The 25,667-nt window shown below is 37.2% G+C and overlaps 1 pseudogene; it reads left to right on the forward strand.

The window, feature by feature from the left end:
• The first annotated feature begins 268 nt into the window (after nucleotides 1-268).
• LOC133791423 (notchless protein homolog) overlaps nucleotides 269-25,667 on the forward strand; it is a 32,479-nt pseudogene continuing 7,080 nt past the window's right edge.

The following is a 25,667-nucleotide window of genomic DNA, read 5'->3' on the forward strand; positions in this document are numbered from 1 at the left end:
ATTAAAATGTTAAATTGGTTTTGTGATTTTTATAGAAGAAAATTTATATAATAAACTATACAATATCGGGAAATATAATCCCCGACTCAGTAACTGAGGAAAACATTCTATATTTAAAACAAATTAATTTAGAATATATTATATACTAATTTTGGAATATTTCCACTCCACAACTATATAAATAGAATCCAACATTTGTACACTCTCTTCTCTTGGACTCTCCATCTTCCTCTGTTCACTTTTTCACCAATAGAGATTGGGTGACAACATGGGATTGGTTGAAGGTGAAGGTGGCTCAGTCCAAAGCGTGTTGTTCATTTTCAAGGATGCAGAGGGAACTGCTTTGGGAAACCCCATGTTCCTCCCCAAACTGTTGGCCCTCAACAACTTCAACATATTCTCAATCAACTCCTTAACAATGTATGTATGTATGTATCTATATATATTTCCTTCATATTCATTGGGAAATTTCATGTTATGTGCATTATAATTTAATAATTTTTTTTAATATGCTAACATAAGTTACTATCCCAAATATATGACAATTTCAATTTTTTAGACAAAAATACCCCTAACATTCAAATACCCATTTTCTCTCCCAATCCAAACTTTCTCTCTCTAACATCTCTTATTCTCTCACTCTCTCTAACATTTTAATCTTGTAGATCTCGAAAAAATACCAAAATTAAAAAAGAAAATCATCTGAAACCGATATTTGAGTGAAAAAATATTAACCTCCAAAGTTTTCGTCAAATTTCAGTGCAGAGCATCGAAAAAGCATCGTTTTGGACAAAAATCAAGTTTTCATGATTGCATCGAAACATCATCGATGCACCATCGATTTTGCATTGAAATACCATCGATTTGGCATCAAAACACCATCAATTTTGCATCGAAAAGTCATCGTTTTGGCCAAAAAAGTTTCCATGATTGCATCGCAACAGCATCGAAATACCATTGATTTTGCATCAAAACATCATTGATGTACCATCGATTTTGCATCGAAACAACATCGATATTTTGTATCGCAATACCATTGATTTTGCATCGAAACATCATCGATGTACCATCGATTTTGCATCGAAAAAATATTGTTTTGGCCAAAAAACAAGTTTTCATGATTGCATCGTAACAGCATCGATGCACTATCGATTTTGCATCGAAACACCATCGATTTTGATGGTGTTTCAACGCAATTTTGATGCAAAATCGATGGTGTTTCGATGCTCTTGTGATGCAATCATAAAAACTTGTTTTTTTGGCCAAAACGATGACTTTTCGATGCAAAATCGATGGTGTTTCGATGCAAAATCGATGGTACATCGATGATGTTTCGATGCAATCATGAAAACTTGATTTTTATAAAAAAACGATGCTTTTTCGATGCAATTTCGATGCTCTGCACTCAAATTTGACAAAAACTTTTGGAGATTCATATTTTTTTCACTCAAATGTCGATTTCAGATGATTTTTTTTTTTAATTTCGGTATTTTTTCGAGATCTACAAGATTAGAATGTTAGAGAGAGTGAGAGAATAAGAGATATTAGAGAGAGAAAGTTTGGATTGAGAGAGAAAATGAGTATTTGAATGTTAGGGGTATTTTTGTCTAAAAAATTGAAATTGTCATATATTAGGGATAGTAACTTATGGTGGCATATTAAAAAATTTCACTAAGTTATTATGCATATAACATGATATTTCCCTATTCATTTATCATCTTTCTCAATAGTCAATACTTTATTTTCCTAGGATGAGAAATTACCATACACATTCTATATATTGGACAAGGAGCTTGTTGTACCTCTTGCTGATTATTTAGAATTAAACAAAGGTTATTTCAAAATGAATTATTTGTAGTTTTCAATGTGTTGTATATATAGATATGTATGTTATTCTAAGAACACAATCACAAAGACATTTTTTTAACAGTTTCTGTGGAGAAGGCGCTTACTATCGTTTATCAACCTCAAGAAAATTTTCATGTCCGTCCAATTTATCGTTGCTCTTCAACAATCACTGGTGAGTAGTTTCATAACATTACTTTAGTTTCATTGTTAGGTGTTTCTGCAAAAAAAAAAAAAAAATTGAAACTAAGCTCCCCACCTAACCCCTACTATATTTGGAGGAGACCACGAAACTATCGCAATTGCTATTTAGGTACTCAAACCTCAGACCTAGTGGGAGCAACCCACATGCGTGACTTTAATATATCCATCTTGAGTGTTTTTGCATTTTGTACTGAAATGAATTTGTACTTTTTTTTTCAGCATATGTTTTTTCTTAAAAAAAAATTAATAGATTTGTGTCGTGGTTGTAAAAATACCTTGTGTATATCCTAGTCAGCCAAAGGAGTACAGATCACCCTTTAGAATATTCTTCCACTATCACTACTGGTACAATCTGTGTAGAGAAATCTGTTATGAATTGGTTACAAACTTGTTAGTATATACCCTCAATTGTATTGTGAACCGTGTACACACTATTAATTCTAGAATATTCTGTAACCCTTTGCAGTGAATATAAATAGAAGAATATCCCTCAACCTCTTTTTCTTGAGCTGAGTTTATTACAATTTACTAAATTATTGTTTTTCTATCTTGGTATCAGAGACCATCCAGCCTTCGCCTCACATATGTCGACTCCTGGCGATGATAATGCCTAAGCAAGTGTCATTGACCCTATTGGTTCTCCACAGATGACAACTGCTTCGCCTGTCAGTACTGCTCCTTCTATTGCAGCGGCGTCGAGCTCCCAAACCAACCTTCCTGCTCAAAACTCAGCTCCCCTAGCTCCATTTGCCAGCACACTCAGCTAACCATTTTTTCTCAAGCTTGATTGGAGTAACTTTACCCTGTGGAAGACTATGGTGTCCATAATCATACGCGGCCACCGCCTCTATGGTTTTCTTGATGGTACGAAGGAATGTCCACCAGAATTTATTTCTCAGATTGTCGTTGCCGATGATGGGACTACCATCACTATCTCTCATATGAACCCTGATTTTGACAATTGGATCGTCAGTGACCAACTTCTCATGGGCTAACTCTATGACTCCATGACGGAACTCATCACCTTCGAAGTCATGGGTTGCTCTATAACTGCTAGTCTTTGGCGCTCCTTGGAATCCCTCTATGGAGCTTTCTCGAAAGCCAGGATGGATGATATTCGTACATTACTGCAGACTACTCATAAAGGCAGTACACCGATGTCTGACTATCTCCACCAGATGCGAGCCTTGGCGTACGACCTTGCTCTAGTAGGTGAACCTTACCCTCTTTCTCATCTTGTTACTAATGTGCTCAATGGCCTTGATTCATATTATCTCTCCATTGTTGTTCAATTGGAACCTAGGCGTGACATCTCTTGGCATGAACTCCAGGACATCTTGCTTAGTTTTGACAGTCGCTTGGAGAGGCTGAGTGCTTTGTCCCTCTCCAAAGCTCTGAAGGACAATACTCCACCACCACCATCTGCTCATATGGCCAACAAAGCTCCCTCCTCCTCCCCCTCTTACCCAAAAAGACAACCCTCCTATGGAAATCATGGGCCCTTACTCAGGCGTGGTGATCGTAACTCTGGGTCTCGAACTATGAGTCGAGGTGGTCGAAACTCTGGTTCTCGTCCCACTTGTCAAGTCTGTGGAAAATTTGGGCACTCTGCCACTGTGTGCTATAATTGATACAATCCTTCATGGGATCTGATCCTCGTTATGCTCATTCCACTCTATCCAATACACCACCATCTGCTTTTGTTGCTTCACCTGATACTTTTGATCATGATGCGTGGTTTGCTGACTCGGGGGCTAGCAATCATTTGACATTCGATGTTGGGCATCTAACCTAGCACACTCCTTATGGTGGTAAGGACAAGATGACTATTGGAGATGATAAACAACTTTCCATATCTAATATTGGTTTTGATTATTTAACAACTAGCCCTGCTCATCCTTTGGTGCTAAAAGATCTGTAAACTGATAATAATGTGCTAATTAAATTCCACTTTGACTCTTGTTTTGTGAAGGACAAACTCATAGGGATAGTGCTGCTGCAAGGGACCCTAAGGATGGCCTATACAAGCTCCATACAACCACACTTTTGCACCCTACCACTTCCTCTGTTTCTTCACAGTTGTTTCTTCCTCAGTGTTTTACTAGTGTTCCTACTTTATCAAAAGAAAATGTAAATCTCCTTTGGTCAATGAGTCTAGAGTATCCCACATTGATGTTTGGCATAGGCATTTAGGCCATACATCATCTTGAGTCATGAAGCATATACTTGCTTCCTCCAATGTAAAAATTTCAATGAATGAAAATCTTCATTTCTGTGATGCATGTCAGTTGAGAAAATCCCATGCTCTTCCCTTTAAATCCTCCCAAAGCAAAGCTAAAACACTTCTTGAACTCATACACAATGACCTCTGGGATCCTACCCCTGTGATGTCTAACACTAACTACTGCTTCTACATCCATTTTATTGATGACTACAACCAGTTTACTTGGTTGTATCCCTTGAAGAGCAAAGCTGATGCTTTTGATGTTTTTGCTCAGTTTAAGAAAAAGGTTGAAAATCAATTTGACAGACAAATTAAAATGATTCACTCTGACTAGGGAGATGAATATTTGCCTTTTGCTAAGATAGCACAAGAGTGTGGTATCATATATCAACACTCGTGCTGCAAACTTCTGCCCAAAATGGGCGAGCTGAACGGAAACACTGTCACATCATCGAAATGGGCCTCACACTTTTTACTCAAGCCTTCATGCCCTTGAAATATTGGGTTGATGCCTTCCAGACATCTGTGTATCTCATTAACCGTCTTCCAACCCTTGCGTTGTACATGAAATCTCCCTTTGAACTGCTATATCATAGAATACCAGATTATACACTCATTTGCCTTTTTGGCGCAACCTGTTTTCCTTATGTACGCCCTTACCAAAACCACAAGCTTGATTTTCACTCACTCAAATGCGTCCACCTAGGGTATAGTGAGTATTTTAAGGGTTATAAATGTCTTAGCTCTACTGGTCGTGTCTATATCTCACGATGTGTCATTTTCAATGAGAAGGAGTTTCCCTTCCAGTTGGGTTTTCTCAACACACAAACCAGAAATGACCGTTCCTCGCTCCTCTTTCACCTGGTTCTCACTTCCTCAATAGAATGTTGCTGCACCCACCACTTCTCCTAGTCCCACCCATCCTTTCTCACCTTCCATTCATACTCAGTCCCCTGCTGCAGCATCGATTTCCTCATCCTCTTCACATAATAAGTTTCATGAGGTATGTTCTACGCCACCTTCTCATATTAGTCATGATGTTATTGATCATGATCCGGTCTCTAGTGCAACAGCTCCTGGATTTGGTACTGCATCTCCACCTCATTCTATGCCAGATCCCTCATCACCTACTGTTTCCACAACCAATGCCATTCCAGTTCGCCCCACCCATCCCATGATTACTAGAGCCAAGGCAGGGATATACAAGCCCAAATTTTACTTGGGGTAGTCCATATGGTCTCTCCACATGTTGAACCCTCTTCTGTTTCTGAAGCTCTTGCCAATGATGGGTGGAAAGCTGCTGTGGAAGATGAAATTCAAGCCCTACAATTCAACCAAACTTGGTCTCTTATCCCAGCTGCCAGTCACTACAACTTGGTGGGAAACAAGTGGGTTTTTATTGATTGATAGGAAATCAAGCATATTAGCTGTGTATATATATATTTAGTTTCTATATTTAGAATTTAGTCTGATTTTATATTTATGTTAGAATATCATGTAAAGCCTATATATTTGTAACATATTCATCTCAATAAAAATAATTCCTACCATTCTTCTGAATTTCTATATGGTAGCAGAGCTATAGGCTCTATTCTTTTATTCTCGAAGAAAAAAAATTATTCAAAGCTCTGGTTGTCTTCTCCGGCATTGGTGGCCTATGTCCTCTATCCTCCAATTAAACAACCAGAAGCCATCACACAGAAGCCCATCACAAGCCCAGAAGTCCATTACATAGGACCGTCGTAGCCCGGAAACTCAGGAGCCGCCCTTCGCATAGCACTGTCGCAACCCACAAACTCAGGAGCCCTTCTCATGGTCCTATACCTGTTTGGCGAAGTCCTTCGACAATCTTAGAATCACTCTCGACAGTCTCGACAATTTTTTTTCTCTGTAAACTTGAAACTTTTTTCCAGATCTTCTAGTGATGGCCACCACCAGCGAAGAGCTCTCCTCTCAGTCCAACGACCTAGTTTCAACAATCGGACACCACTTCTCCAGCCCCAACTCAATCCATGGGTTTCGTGGTCACTTTATAGCCATGATAGTGGCTCCATCCAAATTACGACACACAAACTCGAAGGTAAAAATTGTTTGTAATGGGCCTAATCTGTGAAAATTGTCATTTGTGGTCGCGGAAAACTAGGCTATATCACTGGTGACCTCCTTGCACCTCCATTGACCGATGCATCTTACAAGGTATGGCAGGCTAAGAATTCAATTGTGGTTGCGTGGCTCATTAATTCTATGGATCCGAAAATCAGCCGCATGTATCTATTTTTTTAGACGGCTAAGGGGGTGTAGGATGCTGCTCGGAAAATGTATTCTGATTCGGGGAATACTTATTAGATATTTGAGATTCGCACAAAACTCAGAGAGATCAAGCAAGGTAATAAGACCGTGACTCAATATTTTTCGGACTTACAAGATTTATGGCAGGAGCTCGATCTGTATCTTGAGATCACACCTCTCTGTACTGGATGTAGCATAATCTAGAGACAACAATTGGAAAAGGAATGAGTTTTCGAGTTCCTTACGGGGTTAAAAAACAATCTTGATGAAGTCTGAGGCCGTATAGTTAGTCATTCTCCTCTACCTAATACCGAGGAAGCTTTTTCTGAAGTCCGTTATGAAGAAGCACGATGTCGAGTCATGCTTACTATTCTTGAATCCCAACTTGTTGATGGCTCTGCTCTCATTTCCTAGTCTGGTTCTTTAACCTATGGCAAATCCAATCCTGATCCACGTCCAAACTGCAGGTGTGATCATTGTCAATGCCATGGACACTCTCGCTCCACTTGCTGGGAAATTCATGGAAAACCTGCTAATTGGACTCCTCGATGTCAATCTGAGAGGAAGGCATACCAAGCACAAAACCAAGGCATCATTGATATTTCGCCAAACTCTGCCTCACTATCATTCCGTAAGGAACAACTTGCACAGTTGTATGCTCTCTTGAATCAGTCCTCTTCCTCGGGATCCGGGTCTCATAATGCGTCTTGTTCTGTTGCCCACTTTGGTAATTTTTCCTCTGCTCTCACTAACTCTCAAACACCTTGGATAATTGACTCTGGCACCTCTGATCATATGATCAGTTTGTATTATTTGTTTGAATCCTATACTTCATGCTTTAAACCTTCTAGTGTCAGAATAGCAAATGTCGTGCTCTCTTCTATTGAAAGAATTGGTACCATTAAATTGTCGGCTGATTTGATTCTTAAATCTGTCCTTCGTGTTCCTACTTTAACATGCAATTTAATTTATGTCAGTAAGTTGACTACTGATAATCGTTGCCTTGCTAAATTCCTTTCCAATTCTTGCCAATTTCAGGAACTATCCTTAGGGAGGACGATTGACAGTGCTAGGATTCATGGTGGACTTTATTTCTTTGAAAATCGTCAACACATAATACAACAACCTAGTTCATCTAGTTTGGCTTCTGTTTCCATTTCAGACTCTATATCGACTTGGTCATCCAAGTTTTTTATATTTAAAACATTTGTTTTCGTCATTATTTGCAAATAATAATTATAGTTCTCTGCAATGTGATATTTGTCAATTGGCTAAACACACACGAGTTGTATTTCCTCCAAAACATTACACTCCAGCCAGCTCTTTCTCTTTAATTCACAATGACCTATAGGGACCTTCAAAAGTCACCACTTCTCATGGTCATTGATGGTTTATCACATTTATTGACGATCACACACGTCTTACTTGGGTGTATCTCCTCAAACACAAGTTTGATACATTACATGTGTTTAAAATTTTCTATAACATGATTCAAACACAATTTCAGACTTCTATTCATATATTACGAACATATAATGGCACAAAATATTTCAATTCTATCTTAGGTCCCTACCTATATGAAAAAGGCCTTATTCATCAAAGTTCATGTGTCGATACCCCTCAATAGAATGACATTGTTGAACGTAAGAATCGTCATCTCTTAGAAGTTGCCCGAGATCTACTTTTTACTATGCATGTTCCTAAATACCTTTGGGGAGATGCTATCCTTACTGCTGCCTATCTCATCAATCGTCTCCCTAGTCGTCCACTTGGTTTTCGAACACCATATTCTCTCCTTCAGATTTCCTATCCCCATCTATCTTCAAACAGTCTTCCTGTCAAAACCTTTGGGTGTACTGCTTTTGTCCATATCCATCCTAAGGATCGCACCAAACTTGACCCTAGAGCCTTAAAAACTATCTTCATTGGTTACTTTCATACTCAAAAAGGCTATCGATGCTACTGCCCTCTTACCAAAAAAATCTTTGTCTTTAGAGATGTCAGTTTTTTTGAAACCACTCCGTACTTCTCTCCCACCTCACTTTAGGGGGAGACCAACACTTATCCAGAGAACGAAGCTCAGTGGTCATGGGGATTAGAACTACCTTTGAGTCAATATATAATCCCATCACATCCCACAGACTCATCTCTTCATGAATCCAGTCACCCTCCAACAGATCCAAATTCAAAAGATCTTGCCTCATCTTCTGAGTCAATAAAAACATATGCACATCGTTCAAGCCAACAACAAGAGGTGTGTGTTTATTCTAGAAGACAAAGAAATAACCAAACCATGAATCCTCAACACACTCAGGAAGCCAACCCGATGGTAGATCCTCTTCCTCCAGATGAGTCATGTAATAATCACTCAAACACTGATCTAGACATTCCTATAGCCCTAAGAAAAGGAACTATGTCTTGCACTCAACATCCCATCTCCAAGTTCATCTCTTATTCAAAATTGTCATCTTAAGCTTTTACTTCTAGTTTGTCAGAAATTGTCATTCCTAGGAACATCGAAGAAGCACTTGATATTCCTGAATGGAGAGCAGCTGTTCTTGAAGAAATGATAGCCCTTGAGAAAAATAAGACTTGGGAATTAGTGGAATTACCACTTGAGAAAAAGGGGGTAGGATGCAAATGGGTGTTTACTGTAAAGTATAATGCAAGTGGATCTATCAAAAGGTACAAAGCTCAGTTAGTTGCAAAAGGGTTTACACAAACCTATGGGATTGATTATACTGAAACCTTCGCTCTTGTTGCTAAACTCAATACTATCAGAGTTTTACTCTCGCTAGCAGCCAATCTGGATTGGGAGTTACATCAGTTGGATGTAAAAAATGCCTTCTTAAATGGAGAGTTAGAAGAAGAAGTTTATATGATTCAACTGTCGGGATTTGAAGATACTCCTAATTCCAAGATCGTCTGCAAGCTCAACAAGTCACTCTAGGGCCTGAAAAAATCTCCTCGGGCATGGTTCAATCGATTTCTGAAAGCAATCAAAGGTCTTGGGTACTCACAGGGCCAAACATACCACACTCTGTTCATTAAACACTCGGGAAAAGGAGAAATAACTATCATGATTGTGTAAGTTGATGATATATAATCACCGGTAATAATACCAAAGGATTGTTGGCAAAGGAATTTGAAGTCAAGGATCTTGGAGTACTAAGATACTTCCTGGGTATGGAGTTTGCTAGGAGTGAAAGGGGTATTTATGTATCACAAAGAAAGTACACTCTTGATCTTCTAAAGGAAACTGGAATGTTAGGCAGTAAACCTTGTAAAACTACAATCAAACTTGGAGATAAAAAAATGAATGTTCACGGGAGATCCAATTGACAAGGGGAGATACCAATAGTTAGGTGGAAAACTCATTTATCTCTCACACACCAGACCTGAAATTGCGTTCGTCGTGAGTCTAGTAAGTCAATATATGCATGACCCTTGCCAAGGTCACCTCAATGTCGTGTATCGAGTGTTGAGGTATTTAAAGCAAACACCAGGAAAATGGTTATTCTTCAAGAAAGCTCCTGAACGGATAGTTGAAGTATTCATAGATGCAGATTGGGTTGGATCAATTGATGATAGAAAATCCACATCTGGATATTGTACTTTATTATGGGGTAACTTGGTAACATGGCGAAGTAAGAAGCAAACTGTTTTTGCAACAAGTAGTGCATAAGCATAATATAGAGCCATGGCCCATGGAGTGTGCGAAGCAATTTGGCTAAAGAGACTATTGGAATAGTTAAAGATTGAATATGAAGCTCCTGTTCAACTTTACTGTGACAACCAGTCTACTATTAGTATTGCTCATAACCCGATACATCATGATAGAACAAAGCACGTAAAGGTGGATCATCACTTTATCAAGGAGAAAATTGATGGAGGTGTTATCAAAATTAGATATGTGCACACAAACCAACAACTGGCAGATATTCTCACCAAGGGATTATCTAAAAACAATATTTGATTTCCTTACACACAAGCTTGGACTCATCAACATCTATAGTCAAGCTTGAGGGGGAGTATTGACAGATAGGAAATCAAGCATATTAGCTGTGTATATATATATTTAGTTTCTATATTTAGAATTTGATCTGATTTTGTATTTATGATAGAATATCATGTAAAGCCTATATATTTGTAACATATTCATCTCAATAAAAATAATTCTTACCATTCTTCTGAATTTCTATAGTTTTCAAGGTCAAAACCAATCCTGATGGATCCTTTCAACGTTATAAAGCTCGATTGGTCGCTAAAGGCTTCCATCAGAGGGCTGGAATAGACTATGGTGAGACTTTTAGCCCTGTTGTGAAAGTTGCCACAGTGCGAATTATGTTAACTATTACAGTCTCCAAAAATTGGCAAATAAGGCAGCTAGATATCAATAATGCTTTCCTTAATGGGTATCTTCAAGAAGATGTGTACATGGCACAACCCAAAGGTTTTATTGACAAAGACAAGCCACATCATGTATGCAAGTTACACAAGTCCTTGTATGGCCTTAAACAAGCACCAAGGGCCTGGTTTGATCGGCTGAAACAAACTCTAATAAATTGGAAGTTTCAGAACTCCAAAGCAGACAACTCATTGTTCTTCTTCAATCAGGACAAAGTTGTGATATTAGTGCTCATCTATGTAGATGACATCATTTTAACAGGAAATGATGGAGCAAAACTCAGCCAATTTATTGATACACTGAACAAGAGCTTCACTCTAAAAGACTTGGGTTCGCTGAATTTTTTCCTTGGCATAGTTGTCTATTGTGATTACACTGGACCGTATCTAACTCAGTCAAAGTATGTGGAAGAACTGCTACAACGTTTCAACATGACAAACTTAAAACCTTGCCCAACACCAATGGCGACTGGAGGACCGATGTCCTCAACAGATGGTGAAAAACTTCAAAATCTGACTGTTTATTGAAGTTTACTTAGAGCTCTTCTAACTTGTGCAACACACAACCAGACATTTCTTATGTTGTAAATAAGCTAAGCCAATTCCTAAAGGAACCTACTACGGTACACTGGAGTGGAGCTAAAATAGTACTCAGGTATTTAAAAGGCACAATCAAACATGGTCTTCACATTGGTGTTAGCAACAATCTGCACTTAGTTGGCTACTCTGACGCGGATTGGGCCTGCTGTCCGGATGACAGGAAGTCAATCGATGGCTATTGTGTGTATTTTGGTGATGCACTCGTGTCTTAGTCGTCCAAGAAGCAAGCAGTTGTCTCTCAATCGAGTACGGAGTTTGAACATAGAGCTCTTGCTCAAGTAGCTGTTGAAATCACATGGATAGAATCCTTGCTTAAAGAATTGAAGTTTCCTCTACAATACAAGTCAGTGACTTGGTGTCATAATATCAGTGCAGCCTCCTTGGCCTCCAATCCTGTATATCACTCTCGGATTAAACATATAGAATTGGATGTCCACTTTGTCAGAGACCAAGTTTTGAAGAAAGAGCTTGAGATTCGCTATGTATCCTCAACAGAACAAGTAGTCGATTGTTTAACAAAAGGACTGTCTTCTGATCGTTCAAGCTCTAGTGTCCGAACTCAATGTGCATCAATCCTCTTTCGTTTGAGGGGTGGTGTAAAAGTACCTTGTGTATATCCTAGTCAGCCAAAGGAGTACAGATCACCCTTTAGAATATTCTTCCACTATCACTGCTGATACAATCCGTGTAGAGAAATCTATTATGAATTGGTTATAAACTTTTCTGTATATACCATCAATTGTATTGTGCAACGTGTACACACCCTATTAGTTCTGGAATATAACCCTTTGCAATGAATATAAATAAAAGAATATCCCTCAGCCTCTTTTTATTGAGCTAAGTTTATTACAATTTACTTATTTATTGTTTTTCTATCTCTGGTATAGTCAGAATCTACTTGTGTTTTAGTATGTGTTGAGTTTCTTTGACATTTCAGGTCACCAAGGTGAAGTACTTTCAGTTGCCTTCAGTCCTGATGGCCAACAATTGGCAAGTGGTTCGGGTGATACCACTGTTCGACTATGGGATCTTAGCATACAAACACCATTGTACACATGTAGAGGTTTGAAATCTGACTCTTTCAACATTTTCATCTATTTCAATTGTAAATTGATTCATGTGTTTACAACTTCATGACCGGTTATAGTAACTAAACAAAATAACTAAGTTTAAATTCTTCTTGAAGAAGATCCACACACATTTTGATGTACTGTTTTAGAAGCTAATTTTGATATATTCACTTTGTGCCTGTTGGAGCCAAGACATGAAGCAAGTTATTTGAATATTTTTTTTCCCTTCTTAAACTTTTCATTAGACTTGTATTGATCTTTGACCTTATTTTAATCAGGACATAAAAGTAATGTTTTTTGCGTTGCATGGTCACTTGATGGTAATCATCTTGTGAGTGGGGGTAAATCTGGAGAAATTTTGAGTTGGGATCCACAATTAGGAAAGCAATTAGGGAGTACCTTTAAGGTAAATAGTTCTTAGGATGTTTTAGAACTGCATCTTATAAATTTTGTCTTTATTGCACGATGAACTGAAAACAATGATAGAAGTTAGTACTTGTTATCTTTCGTTTGTATTATATATTTTGTAGACATTGCAATATTTCATTTCAGGGTCACAAGGGTTATATTAATGCCATTGCTTGGGAACCAGTGCACATAAGTGCTCCATGTAGACGTTTTGTAAATGCTAGTGAAGATGGTGTTGCACGCATATGGGACATTTCATTGAGGAAATCTCTCATATGTCTCTCTGGGCACGCTAGTTCTGTTACTTGTGTTAAATGGAGTGGAGATGGGGTAATTTACACTGGGTATGTGTTTCTTTTCTTCTTTTTTTTCATTAGTAAATAGCTTTTGTTAGTTTAACTTTTATAGTTTTAATCAACTCATCAAGGTCATAAATTGGTTTATTGGTCAATAAGGAGGACATCATGTTAATTTAGCTGAACATGAGAGTAAATTCACATTTCTTTTAAATTGGCTTCTGGTGAATCCATTGTTCTATGATTATAAAATTCTCAATGCCTAAGTTCAGTTTGTTCAGGGGTTCTAGTAGAACATTTAATAATAATATAAACAATATAATAAACTATTAATGATATGTGCTCAGGACGAATAAATAAAAAAATAAAAATAAACAACACATATTTACGTGGTTCAACAATATATGTGTGACTATTACCTACATCCACGGTAGCAAGAATTGTCTTCTTATTATTAATAGAAGATTACAACAAAGGGAGCATACCCCATCATCTTTATCACTTAAACAGCTTAGAGAGATTTGTGGTATAAATTGCTTTTTGTATCTTAGGACATTTATTTTGCTGGGTATAGCTAGCTTGTTGTAATTTTGTAGCAAGTTGGATTATGCAAGGTTGGAAACATATATGAATTTGTAGCAAGCTAGGTTATGCAAGGTTGGAGAATGCATATATATATATACACATTGGTAGCTAGATTATGCAAGGTTAGAAATATATACGATCTTCTAGTAAGCTAGGTTATGCAAGGTTGGAAATATATACGATCTTCTAGTAAGCTAGGTTATGCAAGGTTGGAAATATATCGGTAATAGAGTTTGTAGCCAGGTTTGTGCAAGGTTGGAAATATATCTATATGTGTTAGGGTGAGAAGGCGTGGTGTAGGTTATGATGATCAACCTAGTCTGTTTGAGAAAAGCTGGCTTAGGCTAAGAAGAGCTAGTTTATGGAGAGGCACGCTAATGCTAAGTGTGGATCTTATCTTCCTTTCTGTTTGTACCATTGCTTCTGTTGGCCGTCCTTTTATAGGCCAGGATTGCTTGCTAGAGAAGCTAAAATGTAACTTGCAGGAAAAGGCTAGAATGCAACACGTAGCTTGCAAGAGAAGGTTAAAATGCCACACGTGTTATCTGCCAAAGCTTGTTTGTTTCTGTAAGCTTCCTTCATGGCATTCTTGTAATAAAAGCTATGTATCATGGGCATTCTCATTATTGCACATTTCCCTTTTTAACCCTGTCTATTATTTTATGCTTCAACATTAGCCCCCTTGCATGTGTGAAAATACTCGTAGCATTTTTATACATGCAAATACTCTTCTTGATAGCTCATGTTTGCCGAGTGTCTCACCACGCTATACCTTGCTAGATGTCCCTAAAAAATTATCTATAAATAGGACATTGTATTAGTCTTGAATCACATCTTTCAAACATTTCCAAATTCTTGTTGTGGTCATATCTTTGGGAAGTAGTCCTTCTCAACCTTCAAACCTTGAATTCACTCATGACTTGAAGGATCTTCCTCCTAATGCCTTATCTTACACCAATGACTTGCATAGGCGTGTTCATTCCTTAGAACGTTCTCTAGCAAGCACTAATGATGCTACTCGTGTTAGGGAGTCTGAATGTCGTAACCATTGTCGACAACTTGATGATTTCAATGATCGCTTAGAAGAAATGTCCTTTTGAATGGTTTCTCTGAAAACTGAGCTTCTCCAAGCTTATGCTACACTTTCTAGGAAAGATCTGAACTGAGATGCATCCACGCAGAACGTGATAGGGAGATAGAGCTTCTTCGCTCTCAATTCGATAAGGATGTAGGGAGATAGAGCTTCTTCGTTCAAGTATGGTTCTGGCATTACCTTGATATGAAACATCTTGTCTCACTCGTTACTCCTAGCCCTTCTCAGTATTCTCCTATTAACAACATGTTTGAAGTCCCCATGTCAGGATTAGATTTTCCTTCATCTTTTCAGGGTGTTGGTCCTCCTCGCCCTTGAAGGTTTTGTTCTGCTTGGAGGCACACATGGCTACGTAGTTTATAACCGTCGCATGGGTACTATGCTTATGATAAGCTTCTGACAAGCTTTTAGCAGGCTCCTTTGTAATGAGCATATGCTCTTTTAATATTTATGAATAAAATAATAATGTGTGCCTCTTAGATTTTGTTCATTTATTTATATATATTTAATAAAAGACAAACTAGTACCCCAAGCATGTTCCACCTATTTTCTTAGGTTGTTCATTTGTAATCATAACTTAGTAGCCATGCACACTTTTTCCATGCTTTAAATACCTACATATAGTAGTACGCTCATAATAGTATCCTTGTATATTTTTTTTTCGTTCCCACAACAGTACTCTCCAAATTCTTTCCCTTTTTCCTCTCTCTTTTCTGTTATGTCTTCTTCTTCTTCTCCAGGGAAAAATCAACCGACTAATGGGGTCACTATTCCCATTCCTCCAAAAAAAAAAAAGACGTTCATGCCATGACCCTAATATGAAATCCCAATATGAGATGCAAGCTGAACTTTTGACTACCAAGAAAGAGCTGGCTATTTTTAAAGGCCACGTGGAGTACTTGTGCTCCTTGGTTACCATCTATCAGAATGATGCTGCTAACTGGCACAACAAGTTTGTAGATGCAGAGAAGTGGAGAAACATTCGTATTTTTGAAGACCTTTAGGATATTCTCTCCAAGCATGTTAGAGAGAATTGAAGAACCTAGCTTTTCTTAGCTTTGTTTGTTTTTCTATTTCCCTTTGTTTTTTTTAAAGATCGATCCAACCCACTCTTACTTAGTACCATATTTTGAAATAGTCTGGGTCTATTTGGCTTTGAAGAAGGGGATTTGTGTTTTGGCAAAATGAATGGTGTTTAGCTACTTGTAACAAGGACTGTAGTTCCTTTTTTTTTTCTTCAAATAATATAACTATATTGTTATGTTTTTCATTCGCTCATTTTTTTCCAATTAATAATAATTTAAAATACCATATTAATTGATACTGTCAGTATAAATAGACAAGCATACAACCAAGACATTTGGCTGGCTGTGTTGTGTTTTTTTTATGCATATATTAGCAACCTGCTTCTTATTTAGGAATGTATTTAGTAGGTTGCTTTTTATTTATAGTTTTTTAGAAATATATATATATATATAATATGTAAACAAGGTGCCTCCCTTTTTTTTATATATATATATATTTATTAGTATACATATATATACATATAGGTATGTGGACTATATATATATGAATCATTTTCAAAATATGAGTATTTAAATACTTTTTTAAATTTAAATATGTGATATTAACATAGAAATATCTTCAAAATATGACTTTTATCATATATATTTTGAAATAGATAAAAAAAAATTACATAGCTAAAAAAAAAACTATGCAAGCTATATATATATAAACGGAAGTTGGAAGGGTTTTTTTTAAAAAAAAAAAAGAAATGTAATATAGATACATATATATATAATAGATGAATATAAAAAGAGGTTACGTAAAAAAAATCTATACATAACTAACATATATATATAAACATATATACATAACTAACTTATTTAATATTTTTTTTTACACGTATATAGGATAAGAAAACAGTTTTTATTATATATATATATTTGTGTAACATTTTAATTTTTAAAAAAAAAGAAGTTACATAACCAAAAAAAAATCTATATATAAATAAATTATGTATATACACGTATATGGTGATTTATTTTTTTAAAACATATTCATAATATATATATACTTATATAATTTATATGATTCTGCATATGTAAAAAAAAAAAATTAAATGCAGTTTTTTTTAATATCTACATAAGTTGTATATTTATATACAAGCTAAAAAAAATATCACATTTTCTTGCTCCTAAAGAAATTCTAGCCTCCCTATTATAAATCTACTTTCTTAGCCCCTTTTTTTTCGATAAAAACACCATGCTTCTTGTTCTTACTTTTCTCTCATAGGACCACACTCTGTTTTAAAGAAAAGAAAAACTCAGGTTCCATTTACTCTCATGTGCATATACATTATATATACTTGTTGTATGTGTGTAAATACATGTATGTGAAAACTTTTGTAATGTTTTTTTTTATCGCCTATACACTTATATTATATTAGGTGCACACATATTTATTTTATGCAGCATATGTGATTGGTATATAGGCTTCTTCAATGATAATGTTTTATATATACATATATATATAGTCAGATGTGTAATAGCACGATATATATATTTAACGAAAAAAAATCAATACCTAAATGATGAGATTTTTTCATAGTTGGCATGATGAGTATGGGCAAATCTAACTTATATATAGGTGCCCATATGTAAGTATTGTATGTCATGTATCTCGTATGTATATGTGTTATGCAAGATTTAAATATTGCTTATACATATTATTATTACCTGGGTATGTATCCAAGCTTAAGAATGTCTTATACGTTCTCCATTATTTTTTTTGGGACAATTTGTGGATTGTTTCAACTTGTGTAATTTATGCATGTCGCTCCTTTGATATTTTCATCCTCTTGCTAAGAGTTTCTCTATTTGCCTTCTCTTGTGTGTGTGTTTGTCAGCTTCATGGGTTGTAAAAGGAAATTTCCTCTTATCATAATAGTGAGGAAAATATGTTACTTTCAGAATCCTCATGCGAATCTCTTCGGAATAAAATGTTTCCTCATATCTGCGAAGGAGATGGAGTTTACCTTTATCCAGATTCAATAAATGATTGCATAATGCCTAATAATGATACTCCCTTACATCATCGTTTCTTGGGGGATGAATTAGACGTTGAATATCGAGCCTGTACATGGTTATTTGTTATGTGGAAGGAGTGGAATGCTTCTATTTCCACACACTTTTATGTCATTTTGAAATTAGTTAAGATTTTATCTTCTGTGTGGTTATCTTTTGGCCTCGAAGTGTATTGCGATATTCCTAGCTTAAATCAATTGGTATCGCGTTGGTGCCCCACGACCCATACTTTTTTAACGAACTGGGGGGAGTTTTCTATAACATTGGAAGACGTTTACGCACTTCTTTTCTTGCCCATCTGTGGTACTGCTTCTACCATTGCCCCATCATCAGATGAAGAGAAACCTCTGATGTCGTCCTTGAAGGCGTCTGTTGAATCTCTAAAAAAGAATAAGAAGCAGTTTGACCTTCCTGATTGGGTAAGACACTTTCATAAATAAGATGGTAGAGATCTTGTAGAGTTGGCAGCAGGCATCGCTTTGTGGCTAAGTAGGTATGTTTTTCATCCAAAAAATTCTAGGACAGTTCAAAGTGATGTATTCCCTCTAGCTTGTAAACTTGCATGTGGGCAACAAATACCTTTAGGTGCTCTCTACCTAGGAACATTATACCATAACTTAGACTCCCTAGTTCTTGAAATAAATTCAAAGGGTACAAATATGGTTAGTACGGTCGATGCATGCTTTCTTCAAATGTTTATTTGGGAGCATTTTGCAAAGATTTCCCCACCGCGTAAGTGTTTGAATAGTGGTAACCCTCGTCCTTGGTCATGGGCTCGTTTTCGTCCGAAGAAGTCAGTAAAATTGTGTGACATTATTGACAATGTTTCGAAATTTACCTTTCGTCTGTACCTTACCAACACATATATTTATTTCACTTTGGACTTGTACCCTGGAGGCGTAGTATCATTGATGGAAGATGTTCGCTTATCTTTAGATATTTCCCCCGGAGGAATAGGCTTCTGGTTTGCGATATGTCTACCTCGTCACATATTATATCTCCTCGATAATGCTAGATTAGCATCTTGGTCATTTACTGCATATCGTCCTGATCATGTGGCTAGACAATTTGGTTTTGACCAACATGTCCCTCATCATCGAAAGTTGGGGGACTTTGAAAAAGCTAATAATTCATGCTTGTTAAACTACCTCCAGTCTTCGAAACGCTCTCGTACTTTATTCTGCCTTCCTTGTAAAACGAGGCATGGCAGGGTATCTTCAAAATTTGTTGATTTATGGCTGAAGGAACTCGAGAATTTCTCGTCGGAACATGTCTCAGTTCGCGCTAATGTCCATACCCAATCTGTAGGGTTTACTACTGACTGGAATACTGTTCTATCGTCCATGGACCCTCAAGAAGTAGTGCCTTCAACGTCCATTGATCTTGGTATATTGGTTGAATAATGTAACATTATTGATTTTAATCACTGTTTCGTGCATTGGCTTATGTGCTCATAATATTTCAGGTTGTGACAACCTAGGGGAGGCAATTGGTGAAGATGAGATTAATCGATCTGATACTGCTTTCCCTTGTGACGTTAGGCCTTCTGAAGTTCAAGGAGCTACTAGATCTGGTACATGTTTATTAACTTGATGTCGTCGATATATGTATATATATATATTTTCTCTTCAGTCCATATATAAATTTGTTTTGTTTGACAGATCTTCCAGATGAGGGAGATACTATGGGCGCAACAGATGTACGTGTCCCTATTCAGGAAGCATTGTCTTCAGGACTTGATGCTCATTATTATCATGTCTCTTCTGGCTTTGCCAATGGGTCTTTACGGACTGATGTCGTAAGAGCCTTGGCAGGGAACTTAAATGACGCATTTTGGGGTGATGGCCGAAGTATTAAGAGAAGTACTAGAGTTCAATCGAATCTTGATGAGCCACAGATCCTTCTTCCCCCACACATTAGTGGTGACAATGATAACATCACAACCCGGGTGCGTGCTCTTGACCTATCAGTTCTTGAGTCATGACATATGTATATTTATTTGCTCTCCATTTTCTTGCAGGCCACTATAGCCTGCATTACTCCAACCCTTCATTGTAGTTCCAACGAGGACATCAATGTAGTTGGGACTGTTATGGCGCTTGGTATGTCGACTTTTCCTTCTTACAAATGAGAAAAGTATTCACGTTATCCCTTTGAAGTTTGCTAACAGTTTACCACTTTTTTTTTTCTTTCAGCTTCTTTTCATACTTCATCGATGGTACGAATCTTTTTATACCCATGCTGCACATATTTATATACAAAATGCATATAAATTTCCTACTTTGTTCTCTTTCACAGTCAACAGAGTTCCTGGATTTTACTAGAGCTTTTGATCCTTTATCTTAACTCTAGACCATCACTTCAAGTAACATAGCGCCAAGGACTGATGCTGGCCGAAATATTCAAGAGACACGTTCATCAGTTTCTTTCACTAACCTCCTCACTGCAGACCTTATCGAAGAAGAATCGGGGCAGAATCTTATTTTAACGAAACTGATGGGCACAGATGCGCTTCGCTTATGCCATCTTGAACCTCAAGCATCACAATTTTATTCACTTTATTCAGCTTTGGACAAAGATTCCGCGCGTCATTTCAAAGACATCTCTTCCTTAAAAAAAATTGCACTTTATTTCCTTAGCCTTGATCACACTGCCGTTACTTCAAATGAAACATGAAATTTCCAAAGACTATTGTTTTTTAATGTTAGAGCAATGGGAGGTAGCGTGCTTATCTCTTCCTTTTAAACCTCTTATATTGAGCAAACTAGTGGAGTCCTATAGTGAGGCCGTCTGTTCTTCCATCGACCGTCACCATATAGTTGAGGAACTTGCTAGCGCACGAGAATCACGCGATGCCAAGATCAAGAAGATTGAGAAGTTGTCTAAAGAGGTAGAAGAACTAGATGGCAAAGTAGCAATTTTATCGCAACAATACCAAGAACATGGATCTTCTTCGAGCATTTGGTCATATGTTGCTTGTGTCATGCTAGTTGTCTTTTTCTTTTTACATATACTCTTATTTGTTAATTTATTTATTTTAAGCACACTAGTTATTGATAACTCTTTATATATACCTATTTTTAATGCCATTGATAGTTTTTGTGTTTTATGTTTGTATGCATACATATGTGCTAGCTAATAAAAAAAATTGTTCTTATGCATATATTTATGCGTACATACATCTATATATATATAGATGTTCGTACTTTACTTGTCTTGTATGTACACTTTTTACAAGTATACATGTATGTTTTTTGGAAATTTATAATCACCTTATATTTGGATACTTGGTAAAGAGACAATCTTGTTTCACATGTTCGTGATATATATAAAAAAACAAAGTTGTGTGAATCACACATTTTATTGCTTGTAGTTAAGATTTTGTATCATACTAAGAAAAGTATTTTTTCACATACTTGATATTTGTAGGAGGAAGTGTCGATCCACTGTTAGGATTTAGGAGAATGCAGTAGCCACTATTTTTAATTTCTTCAATAACATAGGGCCCTTCCCAATTTGGCACAAACTTCGTTGCGTGCATACCTCTCATCACATGATCTGTAGCTTTTAGGACTAGCTCTCCCTTTTGAAATATCCTTGGACGTACTAGTTTTTTTATACTCGAGCCACACATCGTTGATATTGTAGCAGGTTATCTTTGGCTTTTTCCATTCGTTCATCCACCAATTCCAATTCTTCTAGCCTTGCTTGATGCACATCCATTCCTGCTGCCATGGCCAACTTGGCAGAAGGTACAACTATCTCTGCAGGTAGTACTGCTTCAGGAGAATGGTGTAAATCCTGTCGATCCCCGTTTTGAAGTGCAATAAGCCCATAGAGCTAGAGGGAAAAATTCATGCCAGATTGTGGGACTATCATGTACCATACGACTCAAAACTCGTAATAGTAACTTGTTAAAAGCTTCAGCAATACCATTCCCTTGTGGGTAGTACCTAGTTGACTTTCCATGGGAAATTTGATAATCTTCTAATAACTTCTTTGTCGCTTTTCCCGTAAAAGGTGTACCATTATCTGACAAAATTCTTTTTGGTATTCCAAATTGACAAATAATGTGTTCTAGAATAAAAGTTGCCACAGTTTCTGTAGAGGCCTTTTTCAATGGGATTGCTTCCGCCCATTTTGTGAAACATTTTGTTGCTGCTAAGATCCAAATTCTTCCTTGAGAAGGTGGTGAAATCAGACCTATGAGATCCATGTCCCAAGTGTGGAATGGCCAAGGACTAGTCACAGATTGTAGAGAGATTGCTGGAGCATGTATTTTGTTCCCGAAAATTTGAAATTTTTGGCATTCTCTTGCAAACTTCATGGCATCCATCTCCATGGTTGGCCAATAGTACCCTATACCAACCACTTCTTCATACAACTTTTGTCCTCCTTGATGTTCACCACAATCCCCATGGTGGATTTCTTTCATAACTTCCTCTGCTTCTTCATTGCTAATGCAACGCAACAACTTCTCGTTGAATCCTTTACGATAAAGGTCATTGTTGTCTTTTAAACAATACTTGCTTATATGTCTTAGTAACTTTTCCTTTTCTTTCTTATCACAAGGAGTTACTTTATCTCGAAAATACTCTTGGTATGGCCTCCTCCAGTCATCGATTTCGGTGATTAAGATCGCCTCAGTGCTATTAAATATGAGTTGGCAGTTCGGGCAATCTTTTTGCAAACTTGCAGCATCTTCCTCTATATTTTCCCAATAGTATCATGCTCTTTGCAACCATCTTGATAATTTAGGGCCCTCTATCCCACAAGTAATATCATGAATTTCTTCCATTCGTGCAATAGCTTCTTCTTGCCTTAGACATCTTGCCAATACTCCGTCCGAGGATCAGTGATAAAGTGTATCTTTAATCATAACGAAATGTTGTCTTTCTTTGAAACTGGTCGTTTTTGGTTCGGTAAGTTTATTCACTATTTGTTGCTGCCATTCCTCGAGTTCAAATCCTCTTTTGTATCCCAAAATAATTGAACACTTTTGATTGATTATTTTCATACCAAATTTTGAGTTTCAGATACCTCAACCTTAAAAGCCATGGTAGCTAAAGCATTAGCAAATCTATTTTGCGTTCGAGGCATGTGTTCAAACTGACATTTCTGAAAATTCTTTGCTAATTCTTGGACCATTGGTCGATATATCGCCAGTGATGGTTCTTTCACAGAAAATTCTCCTTTGACTTGCTAGATGACGAGCTTAGAGTCTCCTTTAATTACAACTTTTTTTACTTCCATGTTTAGTGCAGCCGTCATACCCAAAATAAGTGCCTCATATTCAACCTCATTGTTAGTACAATCAAAAGACAATTTGTATGTCTGAGTATGATTCTTACCTTCTGGGTTGGTCAATACTATTCTTGCACCTCCCCCATTGGAGGTTGATGACCCATCAAATGTTATTATCCATTTTTGTATTTCGTCATCACAAATCATAGCTTCGGGTAACCCTCCTGGGATTTCTTTTGGGGTCCAATCTTCGTCATTATTGGATGAATATGTTAGCAAATTAGACAAGGCTTGACTTTTTTGTGCTCTTGGGTACATGACGCTGATATCGAACTCACTGAGCATTAGTATCCAGCGAGCTATTCTACTAGAATGTATGGATTTATTTAGCATGAACTTTATGGGGTCTGCTTTAGTCATTATCACTACTTTATGTGCTACCAGGTATTGTCACAATCGTTGAGCTGTGTACACCAAGGCCAGACATTGTTTTTCAACATACGGATAATTTATCTCGGCCCCTTTCATTCGCATGCTGAGGTAATACACAGGTTTCTCTTTCCCATCAACCTCCTGTGCTAATAGCGTCCCAATAGATGTTTCGGTAACAGCCAAATATAATAGCAGTGGAACTTTTGGTAGGGGTGCTATCATAACTTGAGGGGACAATAATACAGTTTTTATCTTGTCAAATGAGCTTTGCTGTTTTTCTCCCCAGCCAAAGGGCACTCCCTTTTGCATTAATGCTTGGAGCAGGCTTGTGAGTTCGGATAAAGCTGGTACGAAACGTCGTAGGTATGATACTTTTCCAAGAAAACTTTTCAATTCTTTGGATGATTGTGGTACCCTTCTGGCTAATATATCTTTGGTCTTGTCTTCGTCAATGCTTATACCATTCTTATGTACAACGAATCCCAAAAATTTCCCTGTATTTACGCCGAAGGCACATTTGAGGGGATTCATCTTGAGCTTGTACTTTCTACATCTTTGGAATGCTTTCTCAAGGTCATGAATATGGTTGAACTTGCTCTGTGATTTGACGACAATGTCATCAACATATACCTCAACATTTTCATGTATCATATCATGGAATATTGCTGTCATTTCTCTTTGATATGTGGCGCCGGCATTTTTCAAACCAAATGGCATAACAGTGTAGTAAAAGTTTCCAAATGGTTTTCGAAAGGCTGTTTTTTCTGCATCTCCTTAAGCCATTTGAATTTGATTATACCCACTAAATCCATCCATAAAAGAGAACATCTCACAGTTTGATGTAGAGTCAATTAGAGTATCAAGGTTCGGCAAAGGAAAGTCATCCTTTGGACAAGCTCTGTTAAGATCCCAATAGTCGACACAAATTCTTATCTTCCCATTCTTCTTCTTTACTGGCACAATGTTAGCCAACCATATTGGATGCTTGCATGTACGAATGAATCATGCTTTTAGCAATTTTTCAATTTCTGTCTTGATCTGAAGCTAAATTTCAGGCCTATAATTCCTTGGGGTCTACTTTATAGGCTTGGTCTCTGGTAAGGTACTTAAATTATGTGTAACCAATTTAGGATCTAATTTAGGCATATCTTCATAAGTCCATGAAAAAACGTCTCGATATCTGTATAATAACTCTATCAACTCACCTCGCATTGCTACAAGTAAGTCAGCCGAAATGAATACAGGTTTCTTTTCTTCGGGGTTTTCTGCCAAGTTAATCTCTTCCAATTTATTGATCTTATATTTTGGCTCTTTGTGTGAGATTGATTCGTCTTTCATCCTTATGCCATTTTGAAGATGTAATGGGGCCAAGCCACCCTCAATTTTGTCTACAACAGCAATGGTGGGGTCAGGTATTGATGTTGACCCCACACACCGTCATAATCGATACGCCTTTTTTTCGTTGGGTAACATGACCTTTTCTACCTTTCTTTCCTTCTTGGGTTTAACAGTTGGAGGCTCGCTTATCATATCGTATTCTTCCCATTTTGGTAAGCGCACCCCCCGTGGTCTTGTTACCATTTCCATGTTATTTTCTGAAAGTTCATCAAAGAACATTGCTTCAGCCATGTAAGCTTCCTCCCTAGCGAATGGTGCTTTGGTAGCTGTGATATGAATGTCCTTTCCACGAATATGTGCCTTGATACATTGGTGCAACGTTGATGGCACACAATTGTGTGTGTGAATCCATTGCCTCCCGAGTAAGAGATGATATGATGTATATGCTTCTATCACATGAAACCGAGTGGGACTTCTTATTGGTCCCACCTCTAGCTCGACAGTAACATATCCCATTGTTTTTACTGGCTTTGCAGCAAAGCCAGT

The sequence above is a fragment of the Humulus lupulus genome, chromosome 7 (genome assembly GCF_963169125.1).
Source record: "Humulus lupulus chromosome 7, drHumLupu1.1, whole genome shotgun sequence".
NCBI classification, from domain to species: domain Eukaryota; kingdom Viridiplantae; phylum Streptophyta; class Magnoliopsida; order Rosales; family Cannabaceae; genus Humulus; species Humulus lupulus.